The sequence below is a fragment of the Anastrepha obliqua genome, chromosome 1 (genome assembly GCF_027943255.1).
Source record: "Anastrepha obliqua isolate idAnaObli1 chromosome 1, idAnaObli1_1.0, whole genome shotgun sequence".
Lineage (NCBI taxonomy): Eukaryota > Metazoa > Arthropoda > Insecta > Diptera > Tephritidae > Anastrepha > Anastrepha obliqua.
Window position 1 is genome coordinate 140,557,211 of NC_072892.1, and position 17,920 is coordinate 140,575,130.

Here is a 17,920-nt window from a genome sequence, read left to right on the forward strand (position 1 = left end):
CAGCAATTTTCAAAATGTAAAACCAACAAACTACGATGGTATTCTACGTCCGTAAGCTACAAGACCCTGCAGTATATATATACAGGGTTTGATTGAAAAGTAATCAGCTTTATTTTTTTTAAGCAGTTTTATTAAACCTTTTGGCTTATACAACTAATATTCTTCAAAATAGGACCCTTGAGCGTCAATATGCCGCTGGTAGCGGTCCTTCCACTGCAGGAAACATTTTTTAAACTCATCCGTCGGAATTGCGTTCAATTCGGCTGTCACAGTTTTTTGGATCACCTCGATGGAGTGGAAACGCCTCCCCTTCAGCTTTCTTTTCAGGCGCGAGAACAAGAAGAAGTCCGGAGGGGACAGGTCTGGGCTGTAGGGAGGATGGGGAAGCACCGGAACCCCAATCTTGGCCAATGCAGAGGAGCAGAGGAAGGCGGTGTGCGCCGGCGCATTGTCGTGATGAAGGGTCCAATTGTTGACGAGGTCGGGCCGAACCCGGGCGACGCGGTTTTTCAGCCGAAGGAGCACTTCTTTGTAAAATGCCGCCTTTACAGTGCTTCCTGGAGGTACAAACTCCTTGTGGACGATGCCTCGAGAGTCGAAAAAGATGATCAGCACGTTACTCCAACGATCGCTGCATTTTCGCCACTGCAAATTCCTAACACACTTTTAAAACAGCTTTCACGCGCGGAGCGATGTTGACCGCTGTTGCCAGCGAACTGGGACCGGTTTCTAGTGAAAGGGGAAGGTCCAACGATCATTTTCCCCCACCACCCGATTCGGTTGATCACTTGGCAGACGCTCCGCGCGGGAAGGCTCATTACTTTTCATTCAAACCCTGTATATATATTTTTTTATTAATTTTTTTTTTTTTTCTTTATTATTATTTTTTTTTTTTGTTTTTGTCTTTTATTTTTTACTTTTGCAACCGAATGCATAATATCAAAAATACCAAATTATGTGAAAGTTTTTAAATTGACGAAGTTATAAGTCCGTTGTTCCCCTTCCACTAGAAACCGGTCCCAGTTCGCTGGCAACAGCTGTGCAGTCAACATCGCTCCACGCGTGAAAGCTGTTTTAAAAATGTGTTAGGATTTTGCATTGGCGAATCATCATTTTTTTCAAGCCACGGCAGATATTTTTATAAGGAACTTTTTCATGGCAGAAATACACTCGAGGTTTGTCATTGCCTGCCGAGTGGCGACCGCTATTAGAAACATGTTTTTCTTAATTTGGTGTTTCACCGAGATTCGAGCCTACGTTCTCTCTGTGAATTCCGAATGGTAGTCACCCACCACTCCATTCGGCTACGGCGGCCGTATATTGAATATATTGCCCAAACAGAGATACGATACAGGTAAGTAAACATGCACACTTGTTTTTTAAGTGTTTTAAGTTTTTCGTTTTGTTTTTTTGGTTACGCAGCCGCTAAGCTAATTTAGGCTTCAATTAAATGAGTTCGATAGGCCATATTTTTTTCAATATATTTCCTTATGAAAAAAAACCTTGCTCAGAAAATATGTTTAAATTGATGCGATTCAGAGAAAAAAGTTGCCCTTAGTTTCTCATGCAACCTCAATCCACTTTTCCAAACTAACACTTGTCATTTGGCTTCGCCATTAATTCATTTCGTGTTCCATTTTGCATAATGAGTGTCGATTTGCAAGGCCAAAGTACGTTTTTGTTTTATCCTAAAAATCATTATCGTTTATGTAACTTAAAATTGCTTATTCAGTATCATCACCACCACCATCTCAACGGCAGTTGCCGCCGCAGTAACAAAACTTTCACCATTACAGTTACGTTTGCATTATCTACGCTCGCTGTGCTCACACTCTGTTTAATCATACCAACAGCAATTGCAACACCAACCCCAACACCAACTATTCAATGGTAATATTTTATGCAATCATTTATTCATTCAATCGATTATGCGTTTATTTTGCCTGGCGCGCTACTGCCTAACATACTTTCTCGCATTTTCGCGCACTTTTCTACACACACCCGCACTTTACGTGCACACGAACACACAATCAACTCTCACTTCGGCGAGAACAATAAATATCGGATCAACTATTTTTATCTCTGGCAAGCTTTCAGTCGCTGCTAGCGCCATTAACATTACTAATCGGTTTGTCGAGCAGCGATAGCACTGGATGCAACAACAACTGCAGCAACAGAAGCGACATCATCATTTACGTAATCAATATTAATTAAAAATTTAACTCAACGCAGCCATCACAACAAAGAAAATAGAGTGGACGAGAAGAGGCGAGGTAGGCACTGTGGTACCAAACAGTTGAGCAAATACGAGTAAAACTGGCATTCTCCCTTGGATTTCCTGCTATTACTACAGCCCGGTAGGTATTTTGTTGCTACTGCTGCTACTGCTACAACTGCTAATGGTACTACCACTCTCCACTCTTGCTGCTGATCTCTGCTTTAGCAAATTTTATTTGTTTTTTTTTTTTGTTTTTGCTTTTTACAAGCGCATCGATTAAAAATCATTTCCCCACTCTTTCTCATGGCCGCATCTGCTATTGCGAATTTTCGCTTAATTTTCACAGAAGCTGCTGCAAAGTGGGTCAGTAATGGGACGACGTACATACCTACATGCAAATATATTTACATACATATAGCCCTATAGCAGGAGTAGACTGGGAGAGGAAGCACCAAACTTTACTTGGAGCGACTTGGAACCGATTGCAGGTGCTGGAATTAATAAATGTCAATGCGTTTATAGCTAAGGCAAATGGCTTATCGCTTGGGCAGCTTAGTTACTCTGACAGCGCAGGATGGGCGACAGGATGTGGCAAATGCAGCACAAAGTGGAATGCTATCAATTAGTGACAACTGCCAGAGGGAGATTATTGGGAAATTACAGTGAGTTATTTTTTTTTAAATGTACTTCAAGGTAAATAAGCAACATGGAATTGAAGTTGGAAAAATATGCATTAATGTATATGTAAAATTGCATTTCTATATAGGGTAGTCCATTCAGTGGGTTTTTTTTCATCATATATTATTTTGAGAGTGACATTAACAGCAATTGGCCGCTACAAATCTTAATTCTAAGCCATACAAATTAAAAAAAAAATTAATTATGTTAAGTTGTTTATCTATACAAGGAGGTCCATATAGCGTTTTCTTTTTGTAATCATTATATAATATTATTTTGACTGCAAATATTGAATCGAAAATATATTTTAAGGGAAATAAGCATAATAGAATTGAAGTTAAAAAAATATATGGGAAATATACCGATCTGCCTGAAACTTGATGTGTGTTCTTCCAAAAGATGCTACTAACTAAACCTAAACTCGATAGGCGCCAGTAGTGCCATCTCTTTGACTTTGGAAGGACTTTTCAAACGGCCTTCGTAGGCATACGATTTTCAGGAAACTCTGCAAGATTTGAAACAGTCGACCTACCGTTCATGAAACCATGATAGTCTGCAGAGATCTGTAACGATCAACTGCAAAATAAAATTTATCTTACACAATAAATTCAAATTATTTTGAAGCCGTCTATAATTTGGAGATGGGTCTATAATGGACAATATTGTCGTTATTGCCACTTTCAATGCTGGATTAAAAGTTGTTACATTCCAGGAATGTACAAATTAATCAGCCTAACCGAAGGTTTATAAATTTTGCAAACGGCTTCATACATCAATCGCATTTAACACTTTTGAACTGGACAGCTGCAGGACACAAACAGTCCAGCAATGGGACGCGTAAAGGCAAAGATACATATTTTCATTATTAAAAAAAAAATTCTATAGTAAAAAAAATTATTCAAACCCCAATAATAATAATAATAATGATTTATCCTAGTAGGTGGTCCAATGACCGACACTGCGACCTAAAAGATCTTTTGTGTCAAGCTACCTAATTTAATATGGATGATCCTTCTGATCATCCGCGAAAGTTGCCCGACCACTACATCAGGTTCTAGTTTGCCTAGTTGTTCTCTGCCTTTGGAAAGGAGTTGGTTGAAAGCCATGTTCTTCCAACAATTTTTCTGCTATACGTATAAACCTTAGTATATCTGTAATAGGAGCTTTCTTTATTTCTTCCGGATCCAGTTGATCACGGTGGAAAATTTGCATTCTGGTTCTAGCCAGTGCAACGCACTCGCACAATAAGTGCTCCGTTGTTTCATCATCTTCAAGACAGAGTCTACACTCAGTGTCCCTGAGGAGTTGAATTCTGTTAAGATGATAGTTTAGATAGTAGTGGCCCGTAAGAAAGCCTACTATTTTCCTGATATCTACTTTTCGTAAGTTAATCAGTTCCTTTTTGTAGGTAAAGGGTCTAACCAACCTCTTGGCTTGACGAAGTTTCAGATTATTTTCCCAGTAAGCTATTCTGAGAGTATGTTCCCACTGGTCTACCCTGGATTTAGCTTCCGCCCAGTTGATACCACAATATGGTTCTGGTCCTATAAGGTCTGATGTCGATCCAGCCCTTGCCAGCTCATCAGCAATTTCGTTACCCTCGATTCCAGAGTGACCTGGAACCCAGCAAAGTACAACCGTATTTTTTGTACTTAATTTTTGAAGATTGTTTACACATTCTTCCACTAGTCTCGACTCCAAAGAATGAGACATTAGTGCTTTCAGTGCCGCTTGGCTGTCCGAATATATAGTTATGTGGGCCCCTTTGATACCCCTTTTTAGATTTGTCAGTGCACAGATCGAAATCGCTTGGATTTCGGCCTGGAAGACACTGGGCCATTTGCCCATGGGTTCTGAAATTTTTGTGTTGGGTCCAAAGATCCCGGCACCAACTCCAGTATTTGTTTTTGAACCATCAGTGAACCATATTAGACTTTTTGGGTTAACCCAAGGTCCTCCAATTTCCCATTCATCACGGTCTGAGATAATTATCTCATAATTTCTATTGAAGACCCGTTTCGGAATCATGTAGTCTGTTACTGAACAGCTAATATCCTTATCCGGTATTTTTCTTAGAATACTCATATGACCAAAGTCACTGTATTCCTTATTTGACAAGATTTGCATTTTTAGTGCATTTCTGGCTGCACATTTCCATATGAATATATGCAGTGGGGATAGTCCTACTATCGCTTCAATTGCAGTTGTGGGACAGTTTCGCATGGCACCTGTTATAGACAAACAGGCCTGCCTTTGAAGACTTGCCAGTAATTTCTTGGCTGTTTCTTGTGTGGTTTTGGGCCACCAAACAAGGGACGCATAGGTGATGATTGGTCGAATCATCATTGTATACATCCAATGAATCATTTTGGAGTCAACACCCCATGTTCTCCCCAGGAGACTGCGACATGCCCACATGGCTCTGGTGGCTTTATCTATCACCGATTTAAGGTGAGAGTTCCAATTTAATCTTTTATCCAGAACAACTCCTAAATATTTGACCTCATTGGAATAGTTTATATTTGTTCCTTCGACAGTAATTGAACCAAGGTCCAACTTATATCTGTTTGTGAAGGGTACAATAATAGTCTTGCTGGGATTTATAGAAAGTCCTTCTGCACGACACCAGTTTAGAATGAAATTTAATGTTTGATTCATAATGCTGGATATTGTTCTGTCGAATTTGCCATGAATAATCACTGCAATATCGTCAGCATAGCCAATTACCTCCAAGCCTAACTCACTTAGTTTGGCTAGGAGGTCGTCAATAACCAGGGACCATAATAAAGGTGACAAAACACCACCTTGGGGGCATTCTTTTAATGCTTTGACTGAGACTGATACATCTCCTAGAGATGAGCTGATTTCTCTGCTTTCCAGCATTGCCTTTACCCACCCTATGGTCGGCTTGTCAATGTTTTTATTTTGTAATGCTCTATCAATCGAGCGATAATCTGTATTATCAAATGCACCCTCGATATCTAAAAATGCGCATAAGGCGATTTCCTTAGAAAAATGAGCTTTCTCTATCTTTGATACGAGAAAGTGAAGAGCTCCTTCTGTAGATTTCCCTTTATTATATGCGTATTGCGATTTATGCAAAGGTGTGTTCTTTTCTAGATTTTCTCTAATGTGAGGATCCACCAATCTTTCCATTGTTTTTAGGAGAAACGAAGTTAAACTAATAGGTCTGTATGACTTTGGAAGTTCACTGGACCTCTTGCCCGTTTTTGGAATAAATATCACGTTTACCTTACGCCAAACGTTTGGTATGTATTCCATACTAAAGCTATTCCTAAAAATGGCAACAAGTGGTTTTATTAGTATTTCTATCCCTCGTAAGAGGAGGGCTGGAAAAATACCGTCTACCCCTGGTGCTTTAAATGATTGGAAGGACCCAACGGCCCATCGTACTTTGTTTGGGGTAAAGATACGTCCTGACAGACTCCATGATTTTTTGTTAGCCACGACCCCTTGGTCTGGTGTTAACTGATCCTCCCTCACTGTCGATGACGTATCTATAGATCCCGGGAAGTGTACTTGAAGCATATATTCCAAAGTATCTTTCCGATTTTTTGTATACGACCCATCTGGTCTTTTTAAAGTTGTAACACCGTTTGAGTGTTCCTTGCACAAAGCTTTAAGGAGCCTGGCGCCCTCTGGCGCTTCGATAATACTTTCACAGTATCTTCTCCATGACTCGCGTTTAGACTTTCTCAATTCTTTGTTGTAATTTGTTAGAGCAACCCTGTAGTCGTCCCATACCTTTGTATGTTTACAACGATTGAAAAGTTGTCTTGTTTCTTTACGCATTTTGGCAAGCTTATCATTCCACCATGGGACCTTTCTAGTCACATTACGTGTTTTGACTACGTTGCTTCCGTGGTATGCTGAAATTATTGTATCCCTTAGTTGAAACGCTGCCTCATCTAGTTCACCAACAGAACTTATGTTGATAGGCAGTGAATCAATAGAGGAATATAATTTCATTGCGATAGACAACAGAAGAAATACTTGAAAAGTTTGATCATCATTTCAGTTCACTAATTATTCTTGAGTTTTTGGTATAAAGATTTAATTTTATAAATTTAAGGACGGTATAGGTTTCTACATATATTGTCTAATATTGAGGTAGTTTGATCTTTTTAAGGGGACAGAGACCTATAAAATTTCGAAAAAAGAAAAATAATTCCATAAAATGTTAATATAATCCTTTAATATTATGTCAAAAATTTTTAGAACGTAAATTTAAGTATTTCTTATATTATAGATGGTCAACCGTGACTACTCCATTCTTTGCGTTCGAGCGCTGGGAAAGGTACATTACGTTATATTCAAACTTTAGACGCGTGTTTCTCAAAACTAATATATATTTTTCAAATTGGCGTACACGATAACTCGAAAAGTTATTGACCCATCTCTCTCAAATTTTGCACACATCTTTTTTATGATATTATTTTCTATGTGAATTCAAAATTCGAAAATTTTTCGAAAAAATAATTTTTTTGAAGTACGGAAATTCGCCCCAATACCCTTTTTTTTGTTTTTGAAGCATTTCATTCCGCGATTTTTTTTCAATTTTTTTTTCATTCATATAGAAATTATGACATTAATAAACAAAAAAATTGGTTTTTTGTATTCAGGTTACTGACGCCGATGCTACAATGCCGGCCGATTGAGAAGCCCCACTGCAACCTTCCTGGAAGAATTGAGTGTACATCCGCTATTTTAAAGATTAAAATAAAAAAAAATTTTCATATTATTTTACTGCATAAATAAACTGCATGCCAATTTTGAAAAAAATATTTTGACTTCTTCATTTTAAATAATTTTAATGAAAATCAGGGAAAATATGGCTGTTTACAGGTATCTGACCCCTTAAGAAATTAAAAAAAATAGATATTTGCATAAACCAGCTCTTCTTTTGTCACTTATTTAAAACGCTATGCTATCAAAATCCCTTAACTGTACTTTTAGTTGGAAAATAATAATAATAATAAAATAAAAAATAATAGTAATATACATACATACAAACATATTTATATTTGAAAACTCGTAAACCGCTTTATACAATATTTTTCTATGTTTTGAAGTGAAACTTCTTAGGCAAAGGAAAGAGAGCGCTATACCTTATATGTATCTTGTGGTTGCTAATTTCTAGTGAGAAATAACACTGCCTGCTTTTTGGCGCTTGTTTGTTGATTCAAACTTTTAGGAAATATATTTTTGGTGCCTACTTTTTGGCGTTATATTTCCTTGGTGCCTACTGTTTGGGGTGTTTTTTGGTCCCAATTTCGTTGGCGTTTTTTTGGTGCCTCCTTCTTGGCGTTTATTTCCGTTTCCTGCCTAGTGCTTGTGCGTACTATAAAGTGCTATCGGATTTATTGGTATTTGGTATTGCCTTGTGAAAATTTATGCCTTTGCTGCGGTCCTGGAATCGCTGCGTTTGTGCGGGTGATAAACGCTCGGAGTAGTGCGTGTGATAAATGCTCGGAGTAGTGCGCGTTGTTGCCACGGTTTGTGTCCGGCGTTTACCTACACCGGTCGACCCTTCTCCGTTTTTTGTAAATTTTGTCTATTGGTATTCTCTGCAAATGTTGCGAATTTATTTCGATATAGATTCCTTCTCTCTCTCTCTCTCTCTCTCTCTCTCTCTCTCTCTCTCTCTCTTTCTCTCTCTCATTCTCTCATTCTCTCTCGGGTCTCTCCCTCTTTCTTTGTCTACCTTGACAGTTTTACTTCTGTTATATGTACTACGCTACACACACTTTTTTTATTTAAATTCTTTAAATTTTTTTTTGTACTATATTTTTCTGTTGTTTTTGTTTAATTTGTTTTATTTAAATTTTTTTTAATTTTTTTATTTATAGTTTTTTTATATTTAAAAAAAAATTTTTTTTTTTAATTTCTTTTTTCTAATTTTTTTATTTTTATTTTATTTTACTTTATTTTGTTTTTTACACTAGTACACTCTTATCCATGTACGAGCGCTGTCAGCCAATCTTATTGGCATTTATATTTAATGCAACACATCTCTTCTTTTTTATTTTTTTGTTTTTGACAAATTGACAATTCCAGTTCTGCTAGCTATTCACTGCTTGCTGTTGATTCAAGGACACTCTGGAGACACTTTTGAATGCTTAAAATATTCTAAATACAAACGGAATGACAACTAAACGTGCCAAGCAAATACGGAAAATAATGAAGAGCCGGTAGGAAATGGATTTAAAACTTCTTAATGTGTGAATGGAGAATCAGAATTTATAGAGATACTCATTCAAGCAAAATTAAATACAGTTATAAAGATTTTAGCGCAAAAACTAGTTTTAATGATCCCCAGATAATGAGGCAACGGTATCTGCCTTCATGAAAATATAGATTTTTCAATGGTGAACTCCCTTTTCGTAAATCTCATGAAACCTAATGTAACCTTCAGAATATCATTATTCCATTCGAAATCCTTTTCACCTTTTACGCAAATAAAAAAAATGTCTATGATAAAGGGAACCTGTGAATAGCGTGAACTGCTCGCTGCCAAATTTTTTTCACCCCATAAATTAAATACTCGTACTGGAAAAAAATGTTTTGTTTTTTGTTTGACATGTGTTTTCTTGTGTCACTTTGTGAGAAGATGTAACTTTTGACTAGCCCCAAAGTTTTTTTATTCTTAAAATTCGAATTCCACTGTGGATATGAAACTTCTCCTCTGGAAATGGCGAACTTTCATTTGCATTTCTGCCATGTAAAGTCATCCCATGACAACTTTTTCTTCTTCGTAGGCCGTCCCTCCAGTTATAAGGACTCACACAAATATGAACGAAAACTCGACCAAATACTTGCAAGGCATGTGCGTTGCAAATATAAACTAGATTTTGAGTCAGTCTATCGAGTAGTCCAAAGTTATGCGGCGCAGGTATGGCGAACACTGCTTGTTTGAGAATGATGACAAATTATATTTTTTTTTTCATTTTTGAATATCCTTTCGGATTTTTTTATTGTACATAAAAAAAATTGCTAAAAATACCCTAAATTTTCGAGCTGTAGACCACCAGGACCCCTTAAATGCACCTGGGCAGAGCAGGCAAAAAAATAAAAATGAAATACACAAAATAAAAAAAAAAATACAAAAAATTTAAAAAAAAATTTAAAACTATATAAAAAATATAAAAAACATAAAAAAATAAATAAAAAATTAAAACCAAAAAAAAAACCTAAATATACATACATAAAAAACTATAAAAATATATAAAAAATAACAAAATTTTAATGTATATAAAAAAATATGAAAAAATTAAAAAAGATATAAAAATATATAAAAAATAAAAAAATAAATTAATAATATAATAAAAATAAAAAAAAACTTAAAAATATATAAAGATATATAAAAAACTATAAAAAAATGTAAAAATATACAAAAAATAAAAAAAATAAAAAAAAAGTTTTAAAATAATATATATAAAAAAATATAAAAATATATAAAAAATAAAAAAAATTAATAATATATAAGATTTATAAAAAAAGATTAAAATATTATATATAAAAAGTAAAAAAATATTAAAAATATATAAAAAAATATAAAAACTAGATAAATAATATACAAAAAATAAAAAAATTAAAAACATATAAAAAATAAAAAAAAAATTAAAAAAATATAAAAAATAAAAAAACGAATAAATAATATATAAATAACTAGCATTTCCCAGTGGGCTTCGCACCACCATACATAAAATCTTTTTTTTATATCGCAAGAAATTTTTCATATTAAGTTTTCTTTACAGAACTCGTAAAATGTTTAAACAGTTATATTAGTTGATTTTTTTCATTCAACATACTTTCTAAAGATGTCACAATAGCCTTTTCTGTACTTTTTTAAAATTTGATTGTGGTGGTCACTTATATACAGGTAAGGTGAAAGAGCCGATAAAAACTTGTAATTAAACTTTGATTCTTTAATTTCCATTTCAATTTTTTACGCTAAATAAATTATGCTAAAATAAATAAAGTTAAAAATGTTTTTCCAATTCCTTGAATGCTCCAGTTTTTATTATATTTTCGTCCAAAATTAATATTAACATAATACACTTACAACCACAACAGTACAACAGAAACGCGCATAAGCGGCTGTTATTTGTTGTTGTTTTTCCCATACAGGCATTTCGTATGAGAGGAAACCATTACTCACATAAAATGTCATAACTCAGGAACGGCTGCACCGATTTCAATCAAACTTCACACAAACCACCTCCTCAAAGATAGAAAAGAACTCTAAAAAATTACCAAGGAAATGTAACTTCTTTTTATATATATAGATAAAACAAACTTAATATATGTATATAAAAATATATTATATAAAAAAATAAAACAAAATATAAAAAAGAAAAAGGAAAAAAACAAACAAGTAATAACTTCTTTGCCCAGAATTTCTTACTGGCCGGCAGTTGAATTGAGCAGATAGTGAAATTCCAAACATTTGCACTTTCTTTCTTTTTATTTTAACCAAAATTATTTCGAGTGAAATTTCATTTCATTTTATGGTTATGCACTTTCTGTTATTTGTACATTTAAATTTTTTATAACTTGTCATTTGGGGTTTTGTTTTTTGGTATATTCTATGTATGTTTGCAGCACTGCCATGCGCCATCGCTGAGCGAGTGTGAAATTGCTATTGCGGCCATCAACAGCACTCCTGAGTGTAGGAGCCACAGAAAGAGCAGACATATGTATGTATGTGTGTGTGTAAATATGCACCTTTGTACACGAGCATTTATTTAAATACCATCATCAACACATATGAGCATTCGTATATGCATGTATGTGTGTATGTATTTGAAGTTGCATAATTTTTTGTCCCGAAATTTCCATACAGACACATCGGTAATAATATGCATAGGTATGTGAGTAAAAAGCATGGTAGGACTCAAAAAGTCAAGTTGATAGAGTTGTTGTTGCACATGTGCACTTGTGTATTCAAAATGATGCAACAACAACAGCAAACAAATAAATTTTACGAAATTTGCCACATGAATGTCACAAGAAATTTTCAAACATTTTTTTAAGGCCAATGTGCATACATCCATACACACATACATACATATGTACATACATAGTAAATGAATTGTGCCTCAAAAGTACAGGGTACTCTCTCCTAACGGACACCTCTTTTAAGTGGACACCTCTCATAAGCGGATCCTCTTTTTCTGTACAAACCACAAATCCCTAATAATTTTTTTTAATTTTTTTCTCTTGAGCGGACGATCCTCCCTCCCATAACACGTTAACCCTCCTGCAAAATATTATTAACTTCTTTTACTCTTTTCCCCAAGCGAACAAATATTTCAGCCGCTTAGGCATCCACTTCAGCGAGAGTACCCTGTAGTTTGTATGTAGCTTAGCAGGTTTTAGGTCAACAAAAAGTAGTGCCGAGACTATGGAGAAAATGTGAAAATAGGAAGTGGAAATGCCAAATATGTACATATATGTGTAAATAAATACACACAAACACACATGCAGTGCATACGAATTAACACAAGCATAATTACATTTATGTGGCCGGCTGGCAGTGGAGCCAAGCAAAAGTAAGAACTTCCGACAAGAAAAATAGCAAACTCTCAACTACTAAGCATAAACAAATGAGTATCGTAAGCAACAAAGCAAAGGATAACGACCGGCAAACAGCAAATTCACTGTGCCGCCAGTTCAAGTCAAGTCAAGACGAGCATTAAGTTCAGCTACAACAAGAGTGAAGCTGAGTGGAGGCGAGTGGAGACGGGACAGTGCAGTAAAGTCTCATCACTTTGGAGTGCCTCCGCTTCAATACCACTCGACGGCACAATGCGGCTTCTAATATACTTGTATGCATGTGTTTGTATGCCAACATACTTACATATACTACTTAGATGTGTGTGTATGTGTGTATGTGAGTGCTCTTTAAGAGCGGTATGTGTTGTTACTGCTGCCCACAAATGCATCGTTAAGTTATATATTTATGGTTTTGTCTAAGCGAAGCGAGCATTCATTTGCCCTAATGTCGTACACCGTTTGAGTGGCTAGGAAGTGTCGACTAAACAACCGCACAAAGATAGCGAGGAAAGGGTGGGAGCTTAGTTCAGCACCGCGGTGAGATGAGAATGAACATGTGCGCGAAGTAGGTAACAAGCGCTGATAGGTGCTTTTAAAAGACCAATGCAAAGTATGGCATATTTTTTTATAAATATTATTCATAATCGCACATATCCACAAGGCGAACATTTGCATGCTGAAACTTATATCAGATAATACATATATTTGCCTATTGCGAGAAGATTTACCACTCCACTCTCAAAGAGTACTGCCCAACAATCGGGCATGCACGAACAATGGAGCAACATTTCTCGTTCTCTACGTACCGCCACCGAAGAAGAAATCGGATTCCGACGAGCCCGAAAAAACAGTTGGTACGACGAGGAATGTTATGCTGCCGCAGAAAGAAAAGATGCTGCATATAGAACCACGCTGCAATCGGGCGCAACGCGAGCCATGTGGGATCGCTACAGAGAGCTATAAAAGGAAAATAGACGTATTATCGGAAAGAAGAAACGAGACGCCGAAATACGTGAGTGCGAGGAGCTTGACAACAAGCTAGCCAAGAGAAACAACGCCCGAAAATTCTACCAGAAAGTTCGGCGGCTTACGGAAGGTTTTAAGATCGCTGCGTTTTCCTGTAAGAAAAAAGACGGCGATCTGGTGACTGACATCCAAACTTAAATTATAGAGGGAACACTTCACGACCCTGTTAAAAAGTTACAGGATGACGTTCGGAACTGTCGTTGACGACGGAGCATAAGCTTCTATGCAAAATATGGTCGGATGAAAGCATGCCTGCCGATTGGAGTTTAAGTGTGCTCTGCCCAATCCATCAGAAGGGCGATCCTGCAATCTGTGCCAATTACCGCGGGATTAGTATTTTAAATATCGCCTATAAGGTTCTAGCGAGCGTATTGTGTGAAAAGCTGAAGCCCACCGTTTACCAACTGATTGGACCTTATCAGTGTGGCTTTAGTTCTGGAAAGTCTACCATCGACCAAATATTCACAATGCGCCAGGTCTTCGGGAAACCCCATTAAAGGAGAACCGACACACCATTATTTTGTCGATTTCAAAGCTGCTTTCGATAGTACGGAAAGAAGTAACTTGTATGTCGCGATGTCTGTCTTAGGTATCCCCGCAAAACTAATACGGCTCTACAAGATGACGTTGCTCAACACCAGCAGCGCCACCAGAATTGGGAAGGACCTCTCCGAGCAGTTTGATACTAAATGAGGTTTCAGACAGGGTGACTCGCTGTCGTGTGACTTCTTTAACCTGATGTTGCAGAGGATCGTAAGTGCCGCAGAGCTTAATCGCTCAGGCACAATATTTTATAAGAGCGTACAATTGTTGGCGTATGCCGATGGTATTGACATCACCGCGCTGTTAGTTCTGCCTTCTCGAAACTGGATAAGGAGGCAAACCGAATGGGTCTGGTGGTGAACGAGGACAAAACGAAATACCTCCTGTCTTCAAACAAACAGTCGGCGCACTCGCGTATCGGCACCCACGACACTGTTGACAGTTATTATTTCGAGGTTGTAAAAGACTTCGTTTATTTAGGACCCAGCATTAACACCAATAACAATGTCAGCCTTGAAATCCAACGTAGAATCTCTCTTGCCAACAAGTGCTACTTTCGACTAAGTAGGCAAGTGAACACTAAAGTCCACTCTCTACGAACAAAACTAACACTCTACAAGACTCTCATCATGCCCGTCCAAACGTATGGCGCAGAAACTTGGACGATGACAACATCCGATGAAGCGACGCTTGGAGTGTTCGAGAGAAAGATTCTGCGGAAGATTTTTGGACTTTTGCACGTTGGCAACAGCGAATATCGCAGGCGATGGAAGGATGACCTGCATGAGCTTTTACATAGACATAGCGCAGGGAATAATGATTCAGCGGCTGCACTGTCTGGGTCATGTCATCCGGATGGATGCAAACGCTCCGGCTCTGAAAGTATCGGATGCGGTACCAGCTGGTGGTAGCAAAGGAAGAGGAAGGCCTCCTCTGCGTTGGAAAGATCATGTGGAGAAGGACTTGGCTTCACTTGGTGTGCCCAACTGGCGCCGGTAAGCACGAGAAAGAAACGACTGGCGCGCTTTGCGGTCAAAATCGCGTGAGCGGTTATCGCGCCAATCAAGAAGAAGAAGAAGAAGAACAATTATTGCACACACTGTAACTATATGGGCCTCAATATCTACAACCAAGGATAAGGAATGAGGCCCAATGAGCGTGGGAGGTATGACAATATTTGGTGTGTTGTCGAAAACCACAAAACAAATGAACTGGAGCGGAGCGCAGAACAGGCGCGCAGCAAAAGTAGCACACCGGAGGTGGGAAAGAAACACAGAAGTGTGCAGCAGTGAATGAAAAATGAGCAGAAACAACAAAAATAACTTAAAATATGGCGTGGCAAATGGAAAAAATTGGAGCATAGGAAGAACAAATGTGGGCTCACGTCAAAAAATGGCACATAGAGTTGCCGCTACAGTTGTTGCACTACAACAATGTGAGTAGCACAGAACTCAAGGGTTTTCGCAACTACGAGTAGGCACACACACAAATACATACATACACTTGCACTGCGGGGGTAAGCACTCGCTCATGCTAACTGCTTTAATATCGAAGAAACTTGGGTGACTTAACTCTTGTTGTTACTGACACCTCCCCCGACACTACCACAATCATTTACGTAAAGAAATATCACTACACGGAAAGCCTGACCTAGTGGAAAAAATGACTGGTTAAAAACTAGCCCGATTAAGGCAGTGGCAAAGCACTTCGTCACTTATTTGGTGCGCATCCACATTTGGGTTCAGTGGCAGTGCCGAGAAGTTTATGCAAAAGGCCAGCGTCTGACGCAGTTGTTGGTTCGAGTGTGTTCCGGACTTGTAACCAACTGTGGGAATGAAACATCAAATAATAGAAAAGGTTTTTTCTAATACCGGTCGCTCTTCGACAGGTAATGGCAAGCCTACGAGTGTATTTCTACTATGAAAAAGTTCCGCATAAAAAATATGTGCCGTTCTGAGTCGGCTCGAAACTGTAGGTCCGTCCAGTTGTAGAAAAAAATCAAGATGCACGCCACGTCCACTCCTGTGGACTACCATATTTTGAGCCCCGAGCGAAGTCTCCATCTGTCCCCTCTGTCCGTTACCGGAACTTTGTGCAGGCTGAATTTTTCGACTGTAGGACCAAAAATTCCCTCCTTGCCCACCCTGACATTGAAGTCGCCGAGCACGATTTTTATATCGTGATGGGGGCAGCACTCATAGAAACATAAAAAGAATCTTTGGTCGCATCGTCCTTATCTTCCGTCGGGCCGTGGCGCAAATGAGCGAGATGTTGAAAAATCCCGCTTTGATGCGGATTATTGCGAGACGCTTATCCACCGGAGTGAAAAACAGTACTTGGCGGCGAAGTCTCTCTCCCGCTAAAAACCCAACACCAAATTTGCGGAAGGTGAAATGATCTTTTTGCCTTGCGACGTTCATGGCATCTCTTGTAAGGCAGTGATGTCAGCATTTGCTTTCACGAGGACATCAACTAACCGGTCAGAGGCACCTTCCCCATTAAAAGGTCGGATATTTCAGATGATTCGAGGGCAGTCATAGTTTTTAGTTCGTTGACAGTGATCGTCATCAGATTAAGCGCACAACCAGGGTTGATCCCAAGCGCATGTACCGGAAGGTGTGAGCTACTTGGACCGTATGCAGAATAATCGTCCTGGCCACTCTCAAGTTGATAGCAATCTGGAGGTTTCCCCACTTGCGTGGACTTCTACTCACGGAACCTCCGCATAAAATGCTTTAAAAAAACTGCCAGTTTTGGCAGCTTTTCTCCAGTGCTGCCAATATATGTTTATTTATACCAGTTGCTTCATCTGCTCACCACTCGTTAACTCGATCTATAGAATTCGTCCAATAAGACGCTGGTTTGGCGCTATCACCAAAAAGTTGTAGGTCTCACCTGACCTGAATTAGGCATTAAATAGTATCGCAAAAGAAACTCAGCAGCAGGTAAGGCAAGAAACGTGAACTAGTCATCGCTCTAAATTCCCCACAAATGTACCAGCCCCCACTCCCAGTGAACTTCTCTGGAGGGATACTCTTCAATATGCCTGCAATTGTTTGCTTTTTTCAGTTTTATTTGACCCATTTGCGGACGACACGAGCAACTCGTGCTGCTGCTCGTGTTCTTGTTGAACTGGCCATTGGCTGTCTGCTATTGTGGAACTACTACAACTTGCGATAGTCACTAACAACGGCAGCTAAGGAATTTTATGACCATTGAGGAGAAACTTTAGCATTTGTTCTGTTTTGCTTATGTTTTGACTCTTTACGATTGTCTTTGTTGGTGTTGGCTTTGCTTGTTTTGCTCTGATACAATATTATTGTCCTGTTGCTCGACTTTTGTGCATGCCATGCCCTACTATGCAGTTGCCACAAACGTTTACTTAACGCCAAAAGCATTTTGCATATTCTTGCCACTTCCCTTCAATGCAAATTTTTCTTGTATTTTATTTTAATTTTTTTACTTTCTGCTTTTGTTTTAGGTTTTTATTTTTTGTTTTTATTATTATTATTTTGCTCTTGTGTTGATAATAAACACTGCATCTGTGACGTCAGTACTTGCCACACACGTACCACAGCGCGACGGACTTAATGTTTCTTTCCTGTGAACTTTTGTTTCGAAGTTGCATTCCTTTTTTCCATTGCTTGCGCTTCTGTGTTGTTCTTTTCTTGCTTTCATTCTTCTTTTCTTTCAGAAAACTATGTTTGCAGATCACATCCCTGAAGGCGCGTGAATACAAATTCATTTACATGCCAAATGCTTTGCTTGACTACGGAGACCGCTATGTCAACTATGTGTTACTCTGTGTCTGTATGTGTGCCTGTGCCTGTGCATGTGCGCTTACGCAAGTAGTTGGCTATCCAGGTCAACATGTCA